This window comes from Anomaloglossus baeobatrachus, unplaced genomic scaffold (assembly GCF_048569485.1).
Source record: "Anomaloglossus baeobatrachus isolate aAnoBae1 unplaced genomic scaffold, aAnoBae1.hap1 Scaffold_63, whole genome shotgun sequence".
In the NCBI taxonomy this organism is placed as follows: Eukaryota; Metazoa; Chordata; class Amphibia; order Anura; family Aromobatidae; genus Anomaloglossus; species Anomaloglossus baeobatrachus.
In genome coordinates, this window is record NW_027444997.1 from 462,805 (window position 1) to 474,532 (window position 11,728).

Here is an 11,728-nt window from a genome sequence, read left to right on the forward strand (position 1 = left end):
CAAACTCTCACCAAGCAGGAATAGATACATTAGCCCACCATCCCACCCAAAGAGCAACTTCTGCTGCGCAGCTGGCTTTCTAGGCAGCAGCGCTATTGTGATGTCAGCGGGGGACATTGTGACAAGCCAGTGTTCCGTCACTTCATGTTGTGCACTGTTCAAACGGAAAATACATCAACAGGCAGACTACAGAAAAGCTTACTGACAAAGGATAGAGAGGGGCTTTCTCAGAGGGCTTTTTACAGTTTGTCTATTCCCAATTAGCCGTTTAAGTATGCTTAATGAAAGTACTAATTCTTTCATAGGCCGCCCATTCTTAGTATTTGACGTTCCTTATATTGCGGTATCAGGCTTCGCAGCAGGTTGCAAAACATTCATCACCCATGACTGTCCCCAATTGGGCTCAGAAGCTAAATGTCTATCATGACCTCTCTTTTTGAAAGTCCAAGAGCAAGCAAACTCTTCCTCCAGGAGAGGGAGCCAACAGATCACTAAAGACATCATCATTGCTCAAAGAAAACACCGAAAAACAATGGAAGCTTTAATTGGAGTGGAATCTGATAGACAGCACCTGATGCCAAGTCTGCATCTTCTAACACCTGCAGTCACTGCAGCAGCTGAATCCAATGTGTCCAAAAGGGATCTATTCTATTCAATTGTAAATGATCTAGATAAGACTGAGAATAAGATACTGCACGGGACATAGCAGAGTTGGTCAAGTTGAGTGGAGATGAGTTTGCTATTTGGCACAGCTTTTGCATCAATAAAGCAAGTAAAAGGTGTGAAAGATAAAAAAAAAGGGTGAAAGTGTGAAAAGTGAATTGGCCAAATTGAGGTGCATATAAAGTTTTTGCTTTCTTTCAATTCACTAATGAGGCTCATTTGAATCAGGTGAATTGAGTTCTGCTTTTGGAAACTCGGTTAAGAAGGGGTGCACCGGTCCTGGAGGTACTGCAATACCAGGTCAATGCGTGGAGTGGACAGAGCAAGATTTTTTCCATCTCCTTGTTCTAAAAATCCATTTAATATATGGTCCCTAGAGAGGGGACGTATCAGATATTAAACTGATAAGAACAGATTTAATTTTTTTTTTTTCTGTTTATCAGTAGGACTTCAAAATAACAAAGGTGATCGCCTCCCGTTGCCTGGGAACCGTCCAGGCACAAGAGGGCTATGTGTCACCAGAAGGCGCACACACTCCCTCAAGGCCGGCAGACGTGCAATCCCAGGCACCTTCCAGTACCGACCAAGGTAGCGTCCTCCGAAACTACACTTGATCTTAGCCAAAAGGCTGAGAAGCTATAACCCGAATTGGTTACGGCCTTGAGTGGCACCCTGGCCTATACCGGACACATCTTAGGGAGAGGGAGACAAACCCACGCCTACAGAAGACATTTTGTCACCCAAGCCAAACCCTTGAAAAGGCTGTTTTGCAGAGCAAAAACAAGGAGAATGGTACTTTTTGCAGCCGCCGCCCACTGCAATGAATCTGAATAACTCCTCCTTTTGGGCACAAGCACCTCCCCTCCCCCTTGCAGTCTTTCCAATTCATGATACAAAAAGACGGACGGACAGGACAGGACAGGACCATCTGCCTGACTTTCCGTCACTGCCACCCTTTGCCATCCTTGCCCGTAGAAAGCCCTTTCATCATCCCCAAACCCTAATCTTTTCCCTTCCCTTCCCAGCTGCGTCTCACTCCCTTTCATTAGGAAGTGAGCGCAGCCTTTTCTCCGTTCTGCACATGCGCGACGTTAAACACAAATGCGCAGGCGTGCGTTCCATTAGCCTCACTGCATTCCACTCCCATACAGGAAGTGGGCACAGCTATTACTACGGTCGCACATAAAAGAACCCACGGCCACCACTGCACATAGCTGACTCCACCACAGGACACCCACTTCTACACCAACGCAGGTAAGACAGGATCGGCACCTCTATGCTCCCGTTACAATCAGGCTCAGTCACCATGTGATAACGCTCTCAACTCTTTAGTTGCAGGCTCCCCTTGCTTCACCTCCATTGGCTGTGCTGCCATTTCCTCTCCCACCTGGAAGTTATACTTTATTCCACTATTTTCCTGTTTCTCTCTTCCCCCTTTTCCCATAACCTACTTTTATCTGCATTTGTGGGGTATCTATATGCTATTTACATCATAGTTTTATTCATTAATATGGAAGGGAAGAGTGCCCATGAGAGTGTTGAACTGCGGAGAGCAAAAGATTAAGCTGCTCCGATTTGCCACCATTGATAAGCTGTTCTCAGTAGATACACATGCTATCCAAACAGCAGCATCCACCATTGCTTCAGCCCACCCATTCAGTGACAGCTCACCAAGTCAGCCAGAGGAGTGGTGTAAGGAATTACACGTAGGCACTGACTCCACACCTTCACATCACAAGAAGGGGGTCTACAGGCTAGTGCAAGAATACGAGCAAGTCTTCAGCAAACATCCGCTAGACTTTTGAAAAATAAAAGGGGTCAAACACTACATCCCCACAAGTGCACACCCACCCATCAAAGAGAGATATAAGCCAAATCTACCTGCACATTACCAGTGTACCAAGGACATGTTGAGCAACATGAAGGAGGCTGGGGTTATCCGTGACAGTTGTAGCCTCTGGGCAGCTCCGTTGGTCCTGTTAAAGAAGAAGGACAGCACCACTCCCCTGTATTGAGGAATAGCTAGCTGCATTGACAACTGCAAATTATTTTTCTACCCTTGATCTCACTAGTCACTATTGGCAAGTGTCCGTTGCTGAGGCAGACCGGAAGAAGACCGCCTTTGCCACCCCGATGGGTCTCTGCGAGTTCAAAAGCATGCCCTTCGAGCTGTGCAATTTGCCAGGAACCTTCCAGAGGCTGATGGAATGCTGCTTGGGACACCGAAACTTTGAAACGGTACTGCTATACCTTTATGATGTTATTGTTTATTCTAACGCAAACAAGATTTTAGGGTGTATAAAAAGGGAGATTAGATCCGATGATCCCAACGTATTGTTACCCCTCTATAAATCACTTGTAAGGCCACATCTGGAATATGGGGTAAAGTCCTGAGCAGGTTGATAACCATTGGTTTGAGCATGGTAGGGTGTAGTACGCATCTTCCTGCATCGGTAAAAGCTGCAGAAGTCCTTGAAGATTTCCGCTTCAAAGGCAGTGCCTTGATCTGTGAGGACTCTCTCTGAGTAGCCATGAGGTCTGCATAAGTGTGCTTGGAAGACCTTCGCTGCAGTATGGGCCATTAGATCTTTGACTTGTACCACAACCATAAATCTCGAGTAGTTGTCTACCATCGTAAGTGCATACGTGAGCTCACCTCGATATTCTGCAACAAAACTCCCTTTTTCGATTTCAGTTTCAGCAAACACTCCTCTTCCTGTAGAAAATATTTATCATTACCTAAGACAGTCATTCTAATGCATGACAATATTAGGGCAATTTAGTTAAAACTTGTTTTAACTCACCTTTAAGGGGATTGATGTATTTCATGGTCAATCCAGGTTTGTCAGTGATGGCACTGACATAATGTATGGCGTCTTTTTCGGGCGTTATCCTTTGCCTTTTCATTGTGAAAATCCAGTTGCCTATATCAAAGCAAATTCTACTACTTGTAAAGTATGCAGAAAATGAAATGTAGAACATATAACATCAACTGCTTAGGAACGCATCATAGGTTAGTACTTAAAAGGATATTGTCATGTTCTAGTCATAATGCAAGCTGGACATTTTTCATGTTACCCTGTAATCGCCGGCCTGTTCTAATGCTCACAAGCCAAGATATAGGCTCAGCTGCTAAGGCTTCCCTCTGCCTTCTGAATGAAAATTGAATATGTCTGGCTCACTGTGTATATAGCAGGTGCTCAGAAAAAATAAGAGTTAATTCAATAGAAATAGCTCTGGCACACTATAGTGATCAATAACGTAAGAAAAGAACTCTTAGAATGCTGAAAATTCTTTATTTGTGCAAAAGGATAATTCATCCAACGTTTCGAGCTTGTTTTTAGGTCTTTATCAAGGATAAAGTTATCTAAGATCATAAAGGGTTACAAAACCATATAAACACGTAATTAGTACATAGTACAACATAACAGTACAATATATTGCTACTTGAGAGTACAATGGGTCAAATGACCATGATGCACATACAAAAAATTTTTCCAAAGCCATAGTGAAAACATTTGTACTGAGGAAAGAAAATTTCCACATGACCTATCTGGAGAAACATTCTGGATCAAACAACCAAAAATAGTCAAGCAGGTAAATACACACCTATATGGATAACAGGATGATATGTGTTCAATTGTATAGCGTCATTGCCATTAAGGTACAAATGGAAAACTTGCAATCCTATATAGTGAAGGAAATGAACACATATCATATCAAAGAACACAGGAACATGGGTGTGAGAAAAACCTCAATGTTTATACTTTGTTCTTTATAATGGTGTGAACATGTATATGTCTCAGTACCTTATGAACTTGAGAATTCTAGTGAGTAGATGATGAAAGCCTATTCCAGAACTGGAATCGGTAAATAATTGTAGGTGGAATCTAAATGAAAAGATGGTACAAGTGTTATCATGACACGTGGGCTATAACACAATGGACCGTGTGACAAAGAAGAAAGGAGAGAAAGAAGAGGAAGAAAATGGAACTACCTGTAACATTACGTGATAGTCACTGGTAAGTATCACTTGACAATTCAGGTGAAAAAGGATTCCTTTATTAAAGGGTTCTCAGTCGCCTCAGGATCATGAAATACTAGGGTAAATGATATGAGAATGGGTAAGAAGCACCACTAAAGGAAATATGAGATGCAGGACATATATCTATAAACCCCTGAACTACATGATAGAAATAAAAAGAAGAAAAAAGAAAAAAAAGAAGAAAGAAGAAGAACACATAGAATGCGGAAAGAGAATGGGTACAACTACCTGAGTTACTGCAGGGAGGCCCCTGGTAGGTATTGTGAGGGTTAGTGGAATTCCTTCACTGAAGGGTTCTCAGTTGCCTCAGGTTCGTGAAAAATGCTATAGACAAATAATGCCCGGAGAAAAGGGGTTCATATACAGCGAATAATGGTAATACAAGGTACATGTGTCCCATGTAATAGTATAAATATATATATATTGTACTAAGCTCTACACCAGAAATAGAAAGTAGTCCCTCTGCCTTCTGTCTAGGTGCCCTGAGTTATGTCCTGTAAACTGTCACAGTGACCTAGACACACATGTGTAGTAGGGGAATATCCCTGCTGAGATGCCAGTGCTAGAGCACTCGTTTGCTGTGGAGTTGAACGCTATGTGAGCAGTTCTTACCTTCAATGAGCAGAAGTCTCTTTTTTCAGATTTCAATATCTCTGTGGGTATCTGGCAGAAATATGGAATACTCTTTACTGCTAAGACCCTGTACACCACTCCCACTAAAGGGGGCTTTACACGCTGCGACATCGCTAATGCGGAGTCGTTGGGGTCACGGAATTTGTGACGCACATCCGGCCGCATTAGCGATGTTGCTGCGTGTGATACCGATGAGCGATTTTGCATCGTTGCAAAAACGTGCAAAATCGCTCATCGGTGACATGGGTCTCCATTCTCGATTATCGTTACTGCAGCAGTAATTATGTAGTTCGTCGCTCCTGCGGTAGCACACATCGCTCCGTGTGACACCGCAGAAACGAGGAACCTCTCCTTACCTGCCTCCCAGCCGCTATGAGGAAGGAAGGAGGTGGGCGGGATGTTCCGGCCACTCATCTCCGCCCCTCCGCTGCTATTGGGCGGTCGCTCAGTGACGTCGCTGTGACGCCGCACGGACCGCCCCCTTAGAAAGGAGGCGGTTCGCCGGACACAGCGACGTCGCCGGGCAGGTAAGTATGTGTGACGGGTCTGGTCGGTGTTGTGCGGCATGGGCAGCGATTTGCCCGTGTCGCGCAACAGATGGGGGCGGGTACCCACACTAGCGATATCGGGACCGATATCGCAGTGTGTAAAGTAGCCTTTAGTCACATGACCAAGACTGTATCTGTGTCCCTACAACACACTTGAGACAAATGTGTGTGTGAGCCTGCATTGTGGGGTATATATAATATATTATAGAGCTGGGAAGGATCATTCTAAGCAGTGAGCTGTTCCAGTATTTGTAGGAAAATACCCAGTAGAAGCATCAAACACAGCACCAATACCTCCCATCAGTATTCCACCACAGTGCCATGTAACCCATGCCCTACACTCCCATCTACACCAATACTATACAGGCACAAACTAGTATATCTGACTAAAAGCCCCCAAAATATGAAGAACGGCCTATAGTTGAGTGTGGATATAAAATCTATGTGAGCAGAGCTAGAATAGAAATCACTGATCGCATTGAAGTCATTCTGACCATAAATCACCATGATATCAAGGTGAGGAGTTGTGTGTTACTGCTGGGAGGAAAGGGTTAACAGTGGAATATTAAGGTGCATTTCTGTGTGCAGTGTTACTAGTCAATGTAACAATTCAGTATGAGCTGCTCTTGGTGCCGGGGGAAGGAGATGCTCTCCTGAGCAAGATAGATGGGGAATGAACATGATATCTATATAGTGTAAGGCAGGGGGTCTCAAACCAGGTGATCATGTCTGATCAACTGGTTACATTATGTCTGATTACCTTGTCTAACAGTTTTTTCTCCCCTTTCTTTACCTTCCAGGTTCCCATAGTCACGTGAAATATCCCTGTTGCACTTGATTACGGCTCACTATTCACTATAGGATGTCTTATATCTAACATCACACTCTCACCCATCAGCACTCTATAGGTTTGTATAAGGTATGCGCTTACACATCCGGTCCTCCATAGGTATTTCCACTTATGTAACACTATCCCTATGATCACTCATAACTCATACCCTTGTAGTCAATTACAGCCTCCTCTCTCCCCCCTCCCCTTCTCCCTTTCCATCTATAATTTTGCCAGTACAATATTAGTTTACATTAGGCACACACTCACATATTCCTTTCCTTAGTGATTTATTGTAATTCACATTCACATACAATTCTCTATGCCTGCCCCATTACTACATTCATACCTACTTGACCCTATCCTGATACCCCTTGTCTCACCTTGTTGGTCCCTACACCTGTTATCATGTCCTTTCCTGTGTCTGTCTTGTACGTTTCTAGGTAACAACAAAGAATCAAAATTTAAGTCCATCGTGGAGAACATGCTGAAACGTTTCAAAGCCTTGGGTTGTCTAATGAATTTGAAGTTACATTTTTTACATTCCTATTTGGACTACTTGTCTGAAAACCTTGGTGCTGGTGGGAAGAACAAGAAGGTTTTCATCGGAATATCAAGGAGATGGAACGACGATACCAAAGTAAATGAAACGTGAACATGATTGCCGGATGCTTCACAGAGAAGATCCACAGGCCTTCTATAAGAGAAAAGGGGGATCTAGAGAAAAGGAAAAAGTGCAAGAATAAATTTCTAATAAAGTTGCAGAATGACTGTACAATAAATAAATGTATTTTATATATAAAATTGTGAATATTTTTGGTTACAATAAGTATTTTTCTTGTTCATGTCACTTGTATGTAACTTCACACATGGATTGTACAAAATCAATATTTGATGGTTAAAAAAAAATATTTATTTTTTTTTTAAATCAGGACATTAGAGCATGTGTTCTGCCTTCTTTTACGTAATGCTGTGAATCTCTAGCATACAGCTAAACCCTAGTTCACATTTCAAATAAACAGACTGTGAAGTTCAATAGCCTTGATTTATTAGCTGGTAACGTGAACTTGATTGCAGTATACATGGAATATACAGTGAATATAGGAATATCCAAGATGCAGTTGAAGACAGAATACGGTATATCCAAGATACTGTTTTATACGGGTAAAAACTATAACAAGAAAATGATTACAGTCAGTACAGTGTTAATACAGAGTTAACATAGCATAACAGTACATGAGATGCAGTTCTTACGAGAATGTAGGTGAAAGGTCACTGCATCTGCAATACATAGAAATCTTATCTAGACAAACAAGACAGGGATGACACTAAAGGTGTAGAAGTACAATGTACAATGCATTTACTACACTCTTCCATCTAGGATTCTATCACTAACACATGTAATTTGCTTTGCTCACCGGATTACACTAGGCAGGGGTGAATGTACAGAGAGGTAAGTCGGCATGTCCTTTCCTGACAAATCCAAAGAAAAAATGGCTGCAGGCTTCTTCTCAGCTCAGGGAGGCATTCCTTACCCAGAATACCTTTAGCTTAAAGGGAAACTCAGCAATTCAAAAGAATAACAATGACCTCTAGGGATTGTAACAGAAATTTCAATGAATGACTATTAGCAGGCTGCCATGAGGCAGAACAGCATGGGTATTTAATATATCCTCCTTGCTGCCCAAGAAGCAATGAGAACATTTTTAGACCACCACATATTGACCATCCCTGCTCCTTGTAGTTAAGTTTCTTGAGAATAAAGTCTAAATTCTCACAGCTTTCTTCCAAGTGCATAGCATGTGTGACGCCCTGGACTAGCCAGGTAGTCACAAACACAAAATCACACACACCCCCTCCCCTGGATAGTCTACATCAGTCACACAAAATCCTTGTTGCCTCCTCCAGGCTCTGATGTCCACACCAGGTGGGGCGGAGCCAGGCGGTTGGCCCCACCCACCGAGGAGTTCACAGGCCCGGAGGCGGGAAAAAGCAGTTAGTTTAGTTTTGTAGTGGAAAGTGAGAGGACAGAAACTGTTAGTGTCTGGGTAGGAGCCCAGGCACTGTCAGCAAGGTCGGCAGACGGTGGTGGCCGTCTGCAGGAGGTGGTACAAGTCAGCTGAACCGTAGGACCGGGGACGGGCGGTGACCCGAGGGGAACTGAACCGGTGAGCGGATCTGTACCAAGCACAAAGGCAGGGCCATTGGACCCTGACCAGGCTAGGAGCCGCCGACAATGGTCAAATCCGAGAGTGACCGGAATCCCAGGGGTTCCCTAACACCCAAGACCCGACAGAAGGCAACCGTCCACACCGTGAGGATAAAAAGCCACCGCCATAGGCTAGAGATCCAAGGGCCAGCGCCTGCGGGCAAACGGGCTCCCTCGGTACGTACACCCCAGCCATCCAGCCTCCCCGTACCGCCACCGGGCCCCGGGATCACCAACCCCTACCCACGGAGGGGGAACCAACATCCTAGCTGCTCCCTGCCATTGCTCCCGGGATCCCCGTCACCAGCAGTGGTGGTGCCCATTATCACCACGACCTGTGGGTGACGTCACTAACTATCTCCCCAAACAAACCACCCCCTTTTCACTCGTGGGCGAGGAGCGCTGCTCGAGTCCCCGGATCTGGCCCTCCGCTCGAGCCACCGAGCAGCAGCAGCAGCAGAAGTCCCCGAACCCGAGCGTAGCGTGCGTGGCCCCTCTGCCCGCGACACATGCCCTACACACACTGAAGAATACTTACTGCCATTGAGCAGTAGCACAGCTTTCAGACTTTTTGGATGAAACAATGACGTGTCTCCACTCGCTCACATTGTACTTAATGTTACATTTTCCATCAGCACAGGAACATCGCTTGAATACACTAGAGCACCATCTTCAGAAAAGTATGGAGGGAATCTTTTCAGAATTCTAACCTTTTGGAAACCTATTGTCACGCTCTCCGGGTCCCCTGCTCTGCCCCCCGGCTCACCTGCCACGCTCCCCGGCTTCCCTGCTTCGCTCCCCGGCTCCTCTGGCAGACATCCCCCGCTCCACGGTCTCCAGCCTCCACCACCTGCGGTCCCCAGGCGGCCCGGTCCCCGCTCCCGGCGCCCGTCGGCAGCCCTGCTCCAGGCCGGCTCCCATAACAGATGCAAGCTTGTCCTGTTTGGTGGAGATGATATTTAATAAAATAAGTAGAAATCCACTAAAAGTTTTGTTTGGTTATCTTGCAATCCCGAGATAATCGTCTCCATGCTCCAAATCCATTTTAAAGCCATTTTTAAGGCATTTCGCGCATACATGAAATGAACACATTTTTCTCCAAAACTATAACAGATGCAAGCTTGTCCTGTTTGGTGGAGATGATATTTAATAAAATAAGTAGAAATCCACTAAAAGTTTTGTTTGGTTATCTTGCAATCCCGAGATAATCGTCTCCATGCTCCAAATCCATTTTAAAGCCATTTTTAAGGCATTTCGCGCATACATGAAATGAACACATTTTTCTCCAAAACTATAACAGATGCAAGCTTGTCCTGTTTGGTGGAGATGATATTTAATAAAATAAGTAGAAATCCACTAAAAGTTTTGTTTGGTTATCTTGCAATCCCGAGATAATCGTCTCCATGCTCCAAATCCATTTTAAAGCCATTTTTAAGGCATTTCGCGCATACATGAAATGAACACATTTTTCTCCAAAACTATAACAGATGCAAGCTTGTCCTGTTTGGTGGAGATGATATTTAATAAAATAAGTAGAAATCCACTAAAAGTTTTGTTTGGTTATCTTGCAATCCCGAGATAATCGTCTCCATGCTCCAAATCCATTTTAAAGCCATTTTTAAGGCATTTCGCGCATACATGAAATGAACACATTTTTCTCCAAAACTATAACAGATGCAAGCTTGTCCTGTTTGGTGGAGATGATATTTAATAAAATAAGTAGAAATCCACTAAAAGTTTTGTTTGGTTATCTTGCAATCCCGAGATAATCGTCTCCATGCTCCAAATCCATTTTAAAGCCATTTTTAAGGCATTTCGCGCATACATGAAATGAACACATTTTTCTCCAAAACTATAACAGATGCAAGCTTGTCCTGTTTGGTGGAGATGATATTTAATAAAATAAGTAGAAATCCACTAAAAGTTTTGTTTGGTTATCTTGCAATCCCGAGATAATCGTCTCCATGCTCCAAATCCATTTTAAAGCCATTTTTAAGGCATTTCGCGCATACATGAAATGAACACATTTTTCTCCAAAACTATAACAGATGCAAGCTTGTCCTGTTTGGTGGAGATTATATTTAATAAAATAAGTAGAAATCCACTAAAAGTTTTGTTTGGTTATCTTGCAATCCCGAGATAATCGTCTCCATGCTCCAAATCCATTTTAAAGCCATTTTTAAGGCATTTCGCGCATACATGAAATGAACACATTTTTCTCCAAAACTATAACAGATGCAAGCTTGTCCTGTTTGGTGGAGATGATATTTAATAAAATAAGTAGAAATCCACTAAAAGTTTTGTTTGGTTATCTTGCAATCCCGAGATAATCGTCTCCATGCTCCAAATCCATTTTAAAGCCATTTTTAAGGCATTTCGCGCATACATGAAATGAACACATTTTTCTCCAAAACTATAACAGATGCAAGCTTGTCCTGTTTGGTGGAGATGATATTTAATAAAATAAGTAGAAATCCACTAAAAGTTTTGTTTGGTTATCTTGCAATCCCGAGATAATCGTCTCCATGCTCCAAATCCATTTTAAAGCCATTTTTAAGGCATTTCGCGCATACATGAAATGAACACATTTTTCTCCAAAACTATAACAGATGCAAGCTTGTCCTGTTTGGTGGAGATGATATTTAATAAAATAAGTAGAAATCCACTAAAAGTTTTGTTTGGTTATCTTGCAATCCCGAGATAATCGTCTCCATGCTCCAAATCCATTTTAAAGCCATTTTTAAGGCATTTCGCGCATACATGAAATGAACACATTTTTCTCCAAAACTATAACAGATGCA

General features: G+C 43.2%; 1 pseudogene; it reads right to left on the minus strand.

The window, feature by feature from the left end:
* Positions 1-926: 926 nt before the first annotated feature.
* On the minus strand, positions 927-1,132 carry LOC142285892 (U2 spliceosomal RNA; annotated as a pseudogene).
* Positions 1,133-11,728: the final 10,596 nt, after the last annotated feature.